Source organism: Physcomitrium patens, chromosome 22, assembly GCF_059467195.1.
Source record: "Physcomitrium patens ecotype Gransden chromosome 22, ASM5946719v1, whole genome shotgun sequence".
NCBI lineage: Eukaryota > Viridiplantae > Streptophyta > Bryopsida > Funariales > Funariaceae > Physcomitrium > Physcomitrium patens.
Window position 1 is genome coordinate 3,419,186 of NC_143431.1, and position 17,123 is coordinate 3,436,308.

The 17,123-nt window shown below is 28.6% G+C and overlaps 1 long non-coding RNA gene across 1 annotated transcript; it reads left to right on the forward strand.

Annotated features, from left to right (window-relative positions):
- The first annotated feature begins 13,059 nt into the window (after positions 1–13,059).
- On the forward strand, positions 13,060–14,766 carry LOC149986609 (uncharacterized). Its single transcript, XR_016500127.1, has 2 exons — positions 13,060–13,841; positions 14,052–14,766. It is a non-coding gene; the product is annotated as an uncharacterized LOC149986609 (long non-coding RNA).
- The last annotated feature ends 2,357 nt before the right edge of the window (positions 14,767–17,123 follow it).

Below are 17,123 nucleotides of genomic sequence, written 5' to 3' on the forward strand. Positions count from 1 at the left end.
CCGACTACAATTGTATGAACTCATGTTTATTGACACATATAAAATAAAATAAAATAAAAGTACTGTTGTATGCTTTAATCATTCATTCAAAGAGTATATTCTACACATGAGTTTAGACCCAAAAAGCAATATGACTTATTTGCCCTTGTAGAATGCAGTAATTGATGGTGTTTTCACAGCACCATATTCCACCAAATTAAAAGAGGTATAAGCATATCTTTACACTACAATAGAACAAAACACAAACAAACAATGAGTATATTTGTTGTGTTTGGAGTTTTGTTTCTGCTTTCTGTTCATCCACATATGTACAACAATAGAGCACATCCACCACATTCATCCAAATGTACAAAAGTGGGGGTGGGGGAGTGCATTGCCCAACTGACAGGCTTGGTGTTGTGTGTTGTTGTATGTTGTTGTATGTGGAGGGTCACTATATTGATGATGAGCAATGATTTCATGGAATGCTTTTGCTAAGGTAGTGTGATGTCACAGCTACACTGCTACCTTCTGCTGCTGCCCCCCCACCCCAGTTGACCATTGGGAACATTGCTCCTCATTTCATTGATTCATTTATTTAAACAGGGTTGCCAGTATACATAACTTCTACATGTGGTTGTTGTAAGTAAAAGGGTGTTACTTCTATTTGGGTTGAAGCATAACAAAACTTTACAGAAAGAACACACTGGCATAGTTTCAATGCATTTGCAATTGAAATGGATGCGAGTGAGAATGTGTGGTTTCCTTTTAGCTATGCATCTGGTATGTTAAGAATTTGTTTCGAATGTTGAAACATCTAAATTGTCATTGCGAGATCTTTGAGAATCAATCAAGTCACTTAAACAGATGTTATGAAAATTTTTATTTTTATTTTTATTTTTTGGTGCTAGAGACAGTGACGGGTAAGCTGACTTGGTGTCTCGCTTGATCAAGTGACGGCATGATTTAATCTTTGCAACATTGTCAATATTATGGGTTGAAGTTCAAACAGCAGTTTACAGTTTACAGTTCAACAAATGAATAACAATGATAATGAATGTATGATATGTAAATCGTTACTGCTATGAAGTAACAAAGTATTTTAGATTTTTCATTTTTTAAACTGAAGTATTCAAAATAAAAGCAAATTGATTCCAACATCAAAGGATTTGTGATTTTATGAGGTAGAATTTGAATGACTAAACAAAATGGAAAGTAAAGGATTTTTAGTGAAACAGGATCACAAATTTTTTATTGCTTGTTGCAAACATACCATTCTTAGAGTTGGGTTGCACATAAGCAAAACACACATATATATATATATATATATATATATATATATATTTCTTCAATTATCACTGTATTCTAGAAACACTTGCATAATAACACAAAATTTCTGCAATTGTAATGGAATAATGAAGTCTGTTTTTGTAGAAATCATTTGTGGAATTAACATCAAAGAAAATGAATACATAATCGTGGGTTGGAAGTAGAAAACGTCTCTAAATCTGATAATACTACCTATTACAAGTGGACACATTTTTCAATGCATCCACACCACCGAAAAGGACACAACTCAACTAAATTTGAGCAGCAATTTTTTAGGCAACTACTGAGAGGAATCCCAATCGTGCAAACTGGGTAATGGAACAAGATCTGACCTAATAACGTCCACGAAGATATAATATTACCATAGTCCTCATGAAATGGAACAGAGTGTAAGACCCCACAATGGATGTCCGTGATAAAATGATTTAAAAATAGAAAGAAAAAAAATAAAAAAGACAAATGGCGACATTATCCTGTTCATGCGAAAAATAGATACCTTTCCCGACATTTAATGCTCCGTTAACTTTAGTCAACCTGCAAGCTAAGTTAGCGATTCTAAAAAACAATACACAATAAGTCTTAAAATATATAAAACACTCATTGTGATACCATTTGTTTAATATAAGGAATGAATAAAGTCTGAATCCTGCAGGGTGATCTCGTGAACAACATAATACTGCGTTCACACTGGGTACGGAGGCTCGCTAATTTTTCACCCTAGCCAGAACTAGGATTCCTATTGCGGCAGTGGGGGTGTTATTGCAGTTGAGCGGAACCCCATAGACACAAGGTCGCAGCTTTCTTCTCCCCTTTGAATGCAGGCTTTTGATTGTGTAGACCCCGCTAAATCCTCCCCCCAAAAGCCTGCAGATCCTTAGGGTAGCCTTTTCTGCTTTAACGCAGATCCAAGGGCGTAGAAAGGCAAACTTTAGCAGACACATTCCTTTCCTTTCCACTGGAGCCGGCAGGAACCTGATAGATTACCAAATCATCTGATTAGTCAACTATTATTGAAACCTGGTTCGCAATTCCCATGCAAGCTTAATTTACGATGGAGCTTCCCCTAATAATCACGGGAACTACAACCCATTTGCTATTCCACTAAAGGTCAACATCACAAAGTTATGCCTTTTTGTAAATTAAAAATCTTTCTATCATAAGTCACTGCTAAATCACACACTGCTTCCCTGCTGCTGATGAGACGACGTGTTCTTTTTCCATGGTCCAAGCATAAACGTTTTCTTCGTTTAGCTAAAGTTTCTTTGTACAGGAATTGTTCATGGTTCTACCGTTTATTTACAAGTGTTGTATACAGCATCTAGTGTCTTCGTTAATGACATCTTTTCTCTTGTTACAATTTCAGGGTGAGGAGAAATTTTCTCTTTTTGTTAAGTGTAAACATAAGATGTAGGTTAAGCCTCTGCCAAATGTTTTCTTTGTTGAGTTTTAAAACTTGTGAATCAAACTAGAAGGATGCTACAAACACAGTAGAAACATGTACCACTATTCATACCATGATATATTTGCAGACTGTTCAAATTATTTTTCTCATTTTTTCATTTAAAACAGTCACAAGTGATGATATTTCCTTGCTGAAACACCCTGAAATGTAATACAATTTCATTGTGAAAAACAAGATTTTCTGTGATTTGATAATGATAGTTGCATTTCATGTGATGGTAATAAGATTTGTTGCACAACAATTGATCACGACATTTTTTTTTGTTGTTGTTATTGTTTAGAATCAAAATATTGTATATATTTTAGCTTTTGGAAATGTTTATACTGTTTTGATTTAAGCAAACTCAGCGTTTGTGTGCAAATAAACCTAAATCATTCTTGTTTACTTGCCAGAAAAATAAGCCCTGATTTCAATTTTGATGAGTATGAAAAAATACTAATAACATCAATAGATACATGCATACATTATTATTTATTATTATTATTTTTTTATGTGTGTCATATAACTGAAAAATGTCCAAGGTGTTATGAAATTAAAATGAACCATAATATCCCATTGCTTTGTTATCATTTGGGGGACTATTTTAAGTTTGAAAAAGATGATATAATTATGTTATTAAAATTGCTAAATTTCATAAAAACATTCATCTTTAACAAATAATTCTTTACCAATATTAAATTTATATTTATGACATGATGTTTGTAATCCGTGTCAATTCATACAAAACATTGCATAAATATTACACATTGTATTCATGAATTTGTGTGTATATATATATATATATATATATACAACAATGAATTTTAGTGGTTTTGTGTGGAGTGCAACAATAATAGCAAATAGCACATGTTTCCATTCTATTCATAAACTAATGTTTTAGAAATTGTTAATAAGATCCATTGGTCCCAAATAATAATGCATAATCCAGAGATGTGATTCATTTGTCCTGCTTTATTTATTCTCTTTAATAACTCTTGAAAAACATGCAAAAGTGTTAGACACATTATTGGCTGCACTTGGTATTAGACAATACCAAAAGAATGCAAATTTCAAACAAAAACTATTGCATGCAAAAGTAAATCATGTAATATAATGGACATTATTTCCTCTTCAGTTGTTGAACAAGTACAAAAGAACATATTCGACTAGACTATTTCTGTCATTTCTAATGGTAGCATTAAGAATGTTTAACACATTGTACTTTTGGGTGCAATTTCAACATTCATAAGTTTCTTCAATTTTGTATCCTACATTGTTATTAATCATGCAAACTGAGAAAAATGTGAGCTACAGAGAAGTTAAAAAAGAAAGTTTCTATGTGCATGTATACATGCATACATACATATACACAGTTCAAGATTTGACATTTATCATAAATCCTCTTTTCACTAGTAAAGGAAAAATATAAATAAATATAAAAAAGAAGTAGAAGAAGAAAATAAGTAGGTTTTTACAAGCGATATATCTGGAGAAATGTTGGAATACTTTTAAACCATCAACTTAAGGTTTTCCAGCTATCTCAATTTTTTATTATTATTATTATTTCGGGTGGAGTTTGCGGATCATTGGTGGGTTTGGAATGTATTTAGAATCTTTAACAGGAAAAATGAGCAGTTTTGAGTTTGTGCAAGGGTGGTTTGCATAAGGTTTACAGGTTGGTTCAGGGGTATGTCATAGTTTAAGGTATTTTGATATTACTACTTCTCAAAAGTGAGATGAATAGGAGATTACGGAAACCATTTCCAAAGGTCACAAATTTCCCACAAGGAATAAGAGAAACTCCAACCAAGGAGGGAGAGTAGAGCAAACGAAGGGGGGGGGAGTAGAAGGGAAAGAAGCAAGAGGAAAGAGGAGTGAATAGCCGTGGGCTGGGCAGGGGCAGGGCTGGAATGCGTGTGGCATAGCATCGAAGCAAGCAAGCAACGGGAGGGAGGGAGGCCAACGAATCCAGCAGTATGGACGACGTCGACTTTTTGGGGTTGAGCAGTTGGGTGGACAGATCCACCCAATCCCTGGCCCATGCCTTTATGCCGAAAGGTGCCTCCCCCCATAACAAAAGGCTAATTTTGGCCCATTCAAGTGGGAAGGGAAGGAAAGGAAAGGGACGGAGGGAACGAGGGTGAGCCAGGGGGACACAAAGGGGAGAAGGGAAGGGGGGGGGAGTGGTGGTGTGTGGTGTTTCAGATAATCCCGCATGCAAATCTTTTTCGCAGCTAGTGCAGTAACGTCACCAATTGACTGGGAACTGACCCTGGATATAATCTAACTCTATCTACTCTCTATTTCTCTATTCTTCCTCCACTCCCTCCCCCCCTTCTCTACCTCCATCTCCTCCTGCCTGCCTCGTTTCCCGTCTCCTGCTTGGACGAGATCCGTCCCCTCCGCCGCCCCACTTTGGCCCAGTTGGTCTTGGAACAACGTGGTCAAAGCGCAATCCACTTTACAATGGCCCATAATATCCGGCGCGCCATTCTTGCTCCCCCTGCTCTCCCACTTGCGGAGACGAAGCGGGAGGAAGAGGAGAGGATGACAGATTCCGAAGAAGACTGGGAGAATGAAAGAGAAGGCCGAGAAGGAGGCCCGAGTTGTGCCGTCCGAAACGACAAGATAGATTCCGCGCAGATCGGATCCCCAGTTATTACTGTATCCCCCCCCCCTCTCCCGGGCTGGGCTGGGCTGGGTTCCATGATGCCCCAATTGATTGGCCGTAGAGTAGTCCATCGGGGGCAGGGCAACCCTGGAAAACATGTTATTTTATTTACAAAAGGGGATATAGAACTAATCAATAGCTCTATGAGAGATTATATAATGAGGATCTCAATATATAGAACTAGTTCTATATATTATATAGAACTAATCAATAGCTCCATAAAGAGAAAGAAAAAGAGAAAGAAAAAGGAAAAGCAAAAATATATCTAAGGGATCACGGGAGTAGAAGGAATTCCTTCCTTTATTGGAGATATTGAGATCCTCATATATATATATATATATATATATATATATAATAATAAATAATTGGGAACATGGGATGTGTCCTGCCATTGCCCTGCCATGATCTGGAATGCCCGGCCACACCTTTACAAGTCTTTCATACGTTGTATCCATACACCCACACACACTCCATTGCCATTGGTCCCCACTGGCCTGCAAAGTTGTTGTATGATAGGCCACTTCAGGATGACGAAGGTGAGTAAAATGTTTTTAAAATAATGGGGGAGAATAGTAAAAGGCAGAGAGAAGTAACAATTTTATTTAATGTTACTAGAAGGATGGGCAGAAAAAAGAAAGAGGGAGTATGGCCTTCTGGGCTCTCTCAGCCAGGATCATCTCATCTCTTTACTCTCCAACAAGCTCATGAGTTGAGAGAACTCAACTGGAAACACATTCATCATTGGGGATTTAGAAACACATTCATCATTGGGGATTTAGAAACACATTCAATAGGATGATTCAGACATGGCCTTTTTGGGTGATATTTCATCCATGATGAGAGTTCAAAGTATCCCACAATATTTTCAAATATCACTTGATATTTCATCAAATCACCCACCTTGCAAGTCTTTGAAATATCAAAAGAGGGGTGGGTGAAATATCAAAAACCATGTCGCTTACCTCAGCTCTCTTCCTTCTTTGACTCCATATCATATTGCTGATTGACCATGCCTATGCGCTTTGAAACACAACAATCTCTTTAATTCCATATCACATCGCAATCTCACTCTTCTTTTGTGCTTCAAAAAACAACAAACTTTAAACTTCTTTGAGTCCATACCACACCATGCCTTTGGCACTCCAAAAAAAAATCTTTCTAAGATTTAGAAATGTTGTCTACTTTCTTAGTAGATGAGGAATTTAATGAAGTGTTTGAAGAACAATGTCAAGAAGTTGATAATAAGTTTTAAGAAACTTTTTTGAGTTTAATTATATAGAAGAATTTGTCATGGTTCATGGCACAATCAATAATTCTTATTACATGTTCACTTCAAACATCATATCCAAATTGTATAATTGGATTTTGAATTATTTTATGCATGAGTTTGATGCCCAATTTTTTCAAACTACAAGAATGTTGAGGGAGGGCTTTTAGAAGGTGCTTTTAGCCATCAAAGACTACCTTGTTTTTTAAAAACAATAATCATTGCCTACAAAGTAATATCACTTGGTAATTGGTTGTAGCACTATAACATCTTTTATTATATGAGAATGGAATCAAAGTTGGAAGATTGAAAAGGACTTGGAATATTAACAATGACATAATATATATCTTTATAAATTGGGTGATTCATGCCATTCTTTCACTTGAACAATAATATCTACAATGGCAAGATACTACTCAAAAGCTTTAAATTAGCCAATCTTTTACCCAATTAGGATTCAAGGGTAGCATTGGACTTATTGATAAGATACGATTTTCCATGAATTAGCATCCTAATAATGATAGAGACTCATTCTTTGATAAGAAGAAGATGTACTTCGTCAATGTCCAAATTATTTGTGATTTTGACCATTGTATCATTGGTCTAATCACTGATTGGCTTGGTTAGTGTAAAGATGCAAAAATATTCAAGAAAGTGTGAATATTTAAAAATTCTAAAATATACTTTGTTGGCAAACTACGCGTATGATATGAACCAAATGATTATTCCTAGCTATAAGTTTCCAACCATCAAACAACTAATTAACAAGGATTTTAATTATGATTTGGCTAAAGCACAAGTTACAAATAAACATTGCATTACAATCTTAAAAGAGTTATATGTTTGCTTAGAGAAATCCATACCTAATTCATTCAATCAATAGATTTAAAATTTATTGTGGACTAGATTTTTATGTCTTATATTCTACATAATATGTTGGCCAATTTGGATAATATATAAACGACTAAATTTGCTAAGACTAGCCAAGAGCCATTAGAGACTTTTATTTTCAAGTTGAAAGAGGGGATTCTTTTTAAAAAAAAAAGATTTGAGACAAAGTCATCTATAAGTGTAAAATTCATTCCTTAACCCAATTACAAGATGGAATCAATTAAGAGTTGCTTATAATGGGTGGTATAAAGTGAAAGTAGCAAGAATAAGAATAAAAGAAGCAAAACACAAAATAAGTGGAACAAATGTAATTAAGCAATTGTACACTTCAAAACTAGTCATAGTTTGTTCACTAAGTTTTCATCCAGTAAAAAATAAAAATAAAAAAATAAAAATATATATTTTTATGATTTTTATTTTTTTAATCTTTCCAATGGTATAAGAAACATATAAATCCGAGTCACTATGAATAAGTTATGAAGGTTTGAAAAATAATAAGTGAATGAATGAAAAATTAAGTAAATAATTTTACCTCAAGGATAACTTATTTAAGAGATCAGGATTTCAAGCCTCACCAAGGCTCACAAGTAGTGTATGTTGGTTTCTGAAGAGGCCTTGAGGCCTTAGTCTTATCTTCCTATCTATATCCAAGGTGCTACAACCCATGTGGGATTTGTACACCTCCCTTTCTACAAAGACTAGACTAGCTGCTGGTCATCCTATTTTCTACTAGTATTTTTATTTATTTATTTATTTATTTATTGACTTCACCATAGTGTTTAAAAAAACCCTATTAGCCTAAAAACCTTGTGAGGCCTTCGAATCTTGCTTCATTTCTTCATAATGGTTTTCAAGGTGGTGAAACTCATTTTTATCAAAGTCCTGGATATTACTTTAAAAATTCCTTAAAAAATATAAATAAAATCTAAATAAATTGTAAATAAATTCTAAAATCCCTATAATGGTTCTATAATACTAATATCAGTTTAAAAATATAATTTTCTATCTTGATGATTTTTGTAGTAATAAAATCAATTTAAATCTACTTTAAATCTTACTTTCTATATAACTAACTAAAAAGATATGAGGTTCTTTCTCATCCTTCTTTTAACTACAAACTAACATTTATGGTTTTTTCATATAAATAAAATGCATAGATAGAAGGCTAATATAAATATTGACCTTAATAATATTCCTTAATAGTCAATAATAAATAAAAAATACTAAACTAATTAAGATAATTGCCTTCAAGACTTACTAAGATTCCATTTCTTCTCCACCAATACTATTCTCCTTCATTTAATATCTTGTAAGCACATCTTTACTGAACAATTATAATTTTGGCACTCTACATGCATTCTTTTGTTCTAAAATAATTAGTGAGTCAATTTGATGACTCACATTGTGGTACATAATTATGCATTAGATGTACTATCAATGCATGATTGAGACTAGTTTATTATGAGTAGATTTAGAATTTAGGATCTTCAACCATGAAGATTGTCAATATATAATGTTTTTTATGTATTGCATAAGTGAAAACAAAAATAATTATTTTGGTTCTTGTCATAATTTTTTTTTCTTCTTTGTATTATTATGTAATATACTGTAGAATCTCAAGGCTTCTAAAATTATAAAAAATAGAGTAGATTGAAAAACAAAGTAATAGGTAAGAAAAGTTTAGCTCTTTTTATATGGTCTCTATGTCTTATATATCATACATATTTATATTAATAATTTATTTTTAAATTATTTAATGTGTGAAGGCACTGAAGATAAGTGTGTTAGAAAAAATGATTTATTATTAATGATTTTGATATAAGAAAAGTGCCAATAGTGGAAAAAAACTTATGAAGTATAGTATAGTAGGATTTATGATACATAAGATATTTGGAAGATTATATCAATACAAAACCTCACACTTGAAGCTATCTTAAAATCTCACAACCAAAGAACCTTAAACCTTATATCCAAGGCATCTATAACCTTGCATCTAAGGCCTCTATAACCTTACATCCAAGGCCTTTAGAGCCTTGTACTTGAAGCTTCCAAAATTCAAGGACTACAAAACCTTGCATCCAAGGAATCCTTAGCTCTTTCCATATTAAACTTATACAATGAAATTTGGGCCAACATATCATGTTTTAGAATTGAGAATGATGCAACCTCACAATGCAAACGATGAAATTTGAAACATAAAATAATACACACAATTCAAGTCACAAATCATTTTTTATTCGTATATTTTTTTTACAAGAACTATAATTTATTTTATCTTATGCATGCTCTTTTCTTAAATTAATTAAGATTAGATAAGATCAAAGAACTTGTTTTCTCTATCACATTTTTGAATCACCTTCCTTTCTTTTTATGCTATAACTAATTCTTTTCTTCCAAATGCTATCTTATCCTACTTCAATATCTCTTTTATTTCTAGTTTTTTTTATAAACAAGCCTCAGCTCTTTTACTTTCTTAACTTAGTAAAGTAAAACACTCTGTTATTACTGTAGTTTTTTGTTGTGATGACTTTGCAAATGCATTGATCACTGTGTGATGCCCTTTTGGAGATTTTTTTTTTTTTTTTTTTTTTTTTATAGATTTTGAAACAACTAGGTAACTCCTCTTTTATAAGATGATGGTGGCGGTGTTATTAAGCAACAAATATTGTATAAAAGGCAATATTAGTAAAATAAAAAAATATTGAAGAGAAATAAAAGAAGACAAGAAATTATGCTTTTTTTGCACATCTTCTTTGATTCATCAAATTTGTATTATAATTAAGCCTCTTAAGTATCCTTAGATAGCAATTCTTTAAGCAAAAAGTTCAAATTGGATAATTTACGTAATAAATTGGTCATAGATACTATCATGAAATCTTATAATGAAACTATATTTATTATTGCAATAGAATCATTCTTGTAGAATAGGGTCATATTTGGCCTTATACTGTAGAAACCATATATTCTTTCAAAGAGAAGATAAGTGCCTTCCAATTTTGCAACCAATGTATATATAGTCTGCTTCCAATCCTAATGATTAATGCCAGCATTGGTATCCATTGACCAATCTTACATGGTGACAAATTTTATATTGAAAGTAAGTAATCAACCTAACATATTTGCTACAAAAAGATTGAAGTTGTCCTTCAATGCCTTGTTTACCTAGGTAGCTAGCTACACCAAAGCTCTAATCATGGTCGTTTACTTCTTGCATACTTATGTCTTACTGAAATTATGCAATTTTTGGAAATTTGTTGCGTCTCCTAGTCAATTGATAATTGCAGCATACTTATTTATCTTAAAATGAGTTCTTTTACTACATTTTGTAAGGCTCAAAAATATCTTTGGAGGAATACTAAATAGTACAAAAGAGTGAGAAGGATGGACATAGAATATTAAATCAACATGTTAGATTGATTTGATATGTCCCCAAAATATTAAGTGATACTTTACAAACTTCAGGATGGTAATGAAGTTTGAACAATGATATTTTGGATTTGATATTTTGAGTGATCCTAGAAATATCAAGTACTAAATCATAGTTATTTGGTTTTGCAAAAGTGCTATGTCTAAATCTCCTTATTATGTAGTAATTCAATAGATGCTATAAAAAAATACAACTTCTTGAAAAAAAAAATCTTTGAATTCAAGTATTATGATAAAACTTATTGGTGTCAAGAAAAATTAATGATTAATAAGAAATGAAAATAAATTAATAAATAAATAAAATCAAATCAAATCAAATAAAAATTTTGATAGATTCAAGTACAATACATAAGAAATATATATATATATATATATATATATATATATTCTTTGATAGATTTAGTAATTCAATTAGTTTCTATACTTTGTATAGAAAGTGGATAGTATTGTAATTTATATTGAGATTTGAATGAACTAAATGAACAAATATATTTAAAAGGTGAGTGTTTGTTATTTATTGAAGTACAAACTTTAACAATATTTTAACATTTGTTTTATTTTTTATTCGTATATCTTATTTTTATCATATAGATATAGTAGATATTTTATTATTTTTTCTTAAATTTCTAAAATTTAAAAAGAATCAATTTTTTTATTGTCATGATTATTTTTAATTTAAAAACTTTAAAAATAATAGAAATAATAGAAATAATAGAAATAATAGAAATAATAGAAATAATAGAAATTATTATTATAGATCTAAATGATTTATTCCAATTAGATTATTATGTAATTTTTATAATATAAAAATAAATTAAAATTTGATTATATTTAAAAAATAATTATTAATGTTATTTTTTATAATATTATCTAGGATGAGGAATATGAAATACATTCTAATGCTGCTTATGTTGAAAGCAAATAAATTTTAAAATAATTATTTTCAACAAATTAAGAAACTCTATCTACTACAATATCTCATTTACAAAAATCAAAACTAAAATATCAAGAAGCCTAGAATATTGATGAATTTTATTAAATTACCTATAATTAATCGTTTTGAAATAATATCAAATATTTTTTAAATGTAATATCAAGATATTTATTTTTAAAAAATCTAACTTATATTCTTTTTTAAATGGTTATCAATGGCATATTTAAATCAATTTTTTCAAACAAAAAATCTAAGTAAGAAGATTTGACTTTTGTTTTTATTTTATTTTTTCTTTCTTCTTAAAATTAAGTTATTATATATATATATATATATATATATATATATATATACTAGCATATATTGAATTATTTTTGAATCTAACTTATATATTCTAAATAATCATCTATTTTAAAAAATTAAAGTGAGAATATTATATGTATTTTTCTACATTTTAGGAACTTTGAATTAACTATTTTCTTAGGCATTTTTTTTGGTTTAAATTTAAGTGTATTTAACTCATATATTAATTTATATATAATTTAAAAATATCTATAAACTAAACCATTATATTGGAATATTTTGTACAACATAATTGATTAGTAGAAATATAATAAAAAATTAAATTTATCTAAAGAATAAATACTTAAATCAATCATTGAAAAGTAGGTTTTATATGATTCTATAAAAAAAATAATGTCAAAAAATATCTGTCTTTTTATACATTATTTACTGTAATCATGGTTTTGTATGCCATCTATTTTCATCATATTATGATTAGATAAAAAAAGTATTATTCCCAGCCACAAGCAAAAAACATTTATCTTTCTTAATAATGATTTATATGGTGTTATGTTATTTTTTTGCATGTTATTCTTTAAACAATTATTTAAGGACTTATTCATTTTTTTAGAAAAATTATATATACTTTTAATTTCATATTTTAATATTTATATTAAATTAAATAATATAATATTTTTAAAAATAGTCTTAAAAATATATAAATGTTTTAATATGATTTTTTTTTAATAATTTTGTTATATCATTCATTAATCAATTGAATTATTGTTAATTTAATCTATGTTTTTTTTAAATATACATATATATTTTTAAATATACATATATATTTTTAAATATATAATATTATTTTAGGAAATAGAAGTATGAACAAGTAGAAATATATTAGATAGATACTATATTATTTAAGAAATATTCAAAAAGCTATCTAGATACAAATTAGATATTTAGATGCTTCTTAGTATACTATATGCATATTTAGAAGTTGTCATAAGAGTTATATACATTAATTAAGAAAATTGATGTGTGGATACCCCTCTTTTATTGCATTGACATTCTTTATACTACACACCTCTGAATACAAACCCTTCCAAAAAAGAATTAGCTTTGATTTTAAATCATGATTTTTAGGTTATTTAGAACTTTAATATCAAATTTTGATATATCCTTATCTATTTGTATTCTACAATTTCATATTATTTTAACCTTAAATTCTTTTATCATTGTAAATCTTTTTCAAATAAAGTTTTTGAATTATTAAAACATTAAAAATTATATATTTTATTAATTTTCTAATTTACTAATTTCTAATAGTGATAATAATAATAATCATCATCACCATTATTATAAATCTCATTTTAAATCAAAAGTAGTTATTTTTTGTTGAGATATCCATGCAAGGATGCATGGCATGGAGAGAAGGAGAAGAGGTGTCATTGTACTAAAAGAGAGTTGCTTATAAGTAGGTTCCTCAAAGAAGTTGCTTTGGGAGTAATCTATAATTTCATATTTTAGACTAAAATCCTTGTGGTGCTTAAAAGAATTCTACATGATGTTCTTAGTATATAACTTAAAAGAATTCTACATGATGTTCTTAGTATATTAGGAAGTAAGTTTAAGATCACTCTCAATCTTGTCAATGCCTTTCTTATATTCTAGTCTTAGTTCAAGTTTCTTAAATTTTTTTTATTTGGAAATATTTATTTATTTTTTAATTATGTTATGTCTATTTTTTCTTTACTTACATTTTACCTTCTTAAATAATATATTAGTGCATTGTCTTTATGATTTTGTTTCCAAATTTATGTTTTTGACATAGGATGCAAATACTACAATTGAGAAACTCAAAACTTAAGTAGTTCTTTAATGAACTATTGTTGACGTTTAGACTACAACAATTTTATAAATTTTATTGCACGTCCTTGTGCAGAAATAAATAATAAATATAATCGTAATTAGATACCTAAAACTGTAATCAATACTGTGAGTTTGATAGAAAATAATATAAGAGAAGATATCTTAGCTTTGATATTTATTTAGATTCAATTATTGATTAAATAATTAAATAAAAATATATGTTAAAAATAAATGTATTTTTTTAAAAAAAAAATTACTTGTAACTTGATGACTTAAATTTTTTACAAAAAACACATTTTAAAGAATAATTTTACTTGTTTTGACCCATTAATTCATTGATTTTTTTATAAAACATTGAGTATCAATTCCGTGTACAATGAAAAATAGGGCTTGTTAATATATTCTGATTGTGTATTCACTTCAGAATGGCATAGATTTGCTTGAAAACTGAAGGACAGGTGTTTGAAGCAACCCTTAACAATCCAAAACACAGTTCCGATTCTTTAAAATACAGCAAGTTTTTGGGGAAGAATTAAAAGTAAAAATAGGAATGTTCCAATTGTAACAATTCCAAAAGTCTCAACATCATCAAAGAAGGCTTACGCAAGTACATATTTGATATATAAAGTTTGGTGGGAAAAATTAATGGCAATGAAACCAATTTAAAATGACCAAAATTTTCAACAATAAAAAAAATAAAATAGCAATCAACTTGAGTACAAAAGAAAGAGTTGATTTCAATCTACTCATGTAATACACAAAATTCCACAAACATTATATCATCATTATTTTGGAGAATCAATTGGGATGCTTTTCACAATCCGTTGAACCGATGACTTTGGATGTTTTGAAGGAATCAAGAGGTTGACTATGGCATAACTCAAAAAGTAGACATGTGCAAGAGATGGAAACCCTAATTAGCTTTTGTTTTGAAAGAGAAGGATACTTTGAAAAAGTTTGGGACTCATTTTCCCACTTTTCTCCAACTAGAATTAATAGCAAAAAGCAGAGCCATGTCCTCTTTTGGTCTTTGAGAGCAACATGAGTTGGTTGGTGAACATTCATGTTAAAAGTGAAAGGCAATATATTTTTGATAATTCATCTTTGATATTCACATTCAGGTGGAGCTTGTATTATTTCCATTGAAACTATTTGATGCTGATGTAATGGTAAAATTGGCCAAAAGATGAGTTGAGACACAATAGATGAAGAAGAAAGAAGTAATTAGCATTCATATTTATACTTCTCAATTGTCTACTTTACCACATGCCTACCAAAGTATGGGAGGCAAATACACATTTAAAACTAGATAGAATTAGAAAAAGAAAAAGAAAAAATTAAAAAAATTTGAAGAACTGCTCCAGAATTGAGATTTTCAATGCCTGCAACTTAAAGTTATTTGTGTACTGAAAGTATTTTGTAGGTATTATACCAATTTATTCATTTATTGAAACTAAAATAAAGAAACAGATGAGTAATTGTATATGTAAACAGTGTTAAAATTTCCAAAAAAATCAACAAAGAAGTGACAAATTACATGTAGATATGTATGTGCTCTATTTTTTTTATTTTTTATTTTTTATTTTTTATTATTTTTATTTTTTGTTGGCTGCAAATGTTTTTGTAAAACATTTTCTGATATTTTACAAGCAACTGCTATCTTTGTTGATTCTTTATAATTAAAATAGAGACTTTCTATGGATGTACAGTTTTTAAATAACACTTATCTCACAAACTAATAATTGTTGTCATTCAGATCTAAATATGATTTTTCCATAATTTTGATATAAATTAATATTTATTACTAGTATTTATCCTCCTCAGCTTCTTATACAGGATTTTATTCATGATCAAAGATATTTCTTATTTTAACTTTTTTATTCTAATTTTAACCATTTTTAATTTAAAAAATGTTATCTATTAGTATATGTAAATAATAAAGCCATCATAGTAATATATATATATATATATATATATATATATATAATAAAATAAAAATTATCAATACATATTTAATAAAATTATAATATATGTCATTATTTAATTTTTAAATTTTTTAAATCTCATAAAAGTATCATCTTCTCCTTTAAGCATTTATTTATTTGATTATTTATTTTTTTCTTTCTAAATTGTAAAAATTTGGACACAGTTTTCTTTTCCAAGCTTTGATTATTAAGTATAAAAGAGTCATTAAACTTTTTTAAAATTCTATCATTAAAGGTATCTTAATTCTTGCATATTACACAATTCTAATAAATAAATAAATAAATAAAATAAAATAAAAAAAAACTTGATGATTTTTGGTAAAACAAGGTCACTTAGATAAAACTAAATAAATAAATAAATAAAAATAAAATAAAAACATCGTCCTAACAATATTGGTTGGATTCATAATTTATTTAATTATTTATTTTAATTTTTTATTACTTAGATTTGTTTGTAGATATTGTATTAAAACCATGTCCTATCTTGCCTTTGTTTTGACATAAGTTAATTTCTTTCCAGTCATTTAGTTTTGTAAAAAAATTACTTAAATCTATTATATCTAAAAAAACTGTTTTAATAATTTGGTTTGTTAAAAACTTTGTTGTGATATATTTCATCTTTTATTTTCCACTTAATAAAATCATATCCTTAACTTATTAAAAACTTTAGGAATATTTTTTTCTATAAATGATTTGATTTTAATAACTTACTTTGCATTAAGACCATTAAAACATCCTTATTAAATAATCTCTTGACTACCAAGTTTAGTTCTACCAATTTTTAGTATTATAACAAAGGCATAATTATCTTCTTATAGCTTCTTATATCAAAACTCATAATAACAATGTTACATTAGGTATTTTGAAAGCTAATTTCTATAATATATAAATGTTAGAAATAGTTTTTGTAATTAATATTGTTGGTTTTAAAATTTTATTAATTTATTATAAATTATATACTTAAAAAATAAAAAATAGAAAAAAATACTGTTCCATTAGTTGAGTATAATAATATTAATATTTTGTGGTTTTAATCATATTATTCTTAA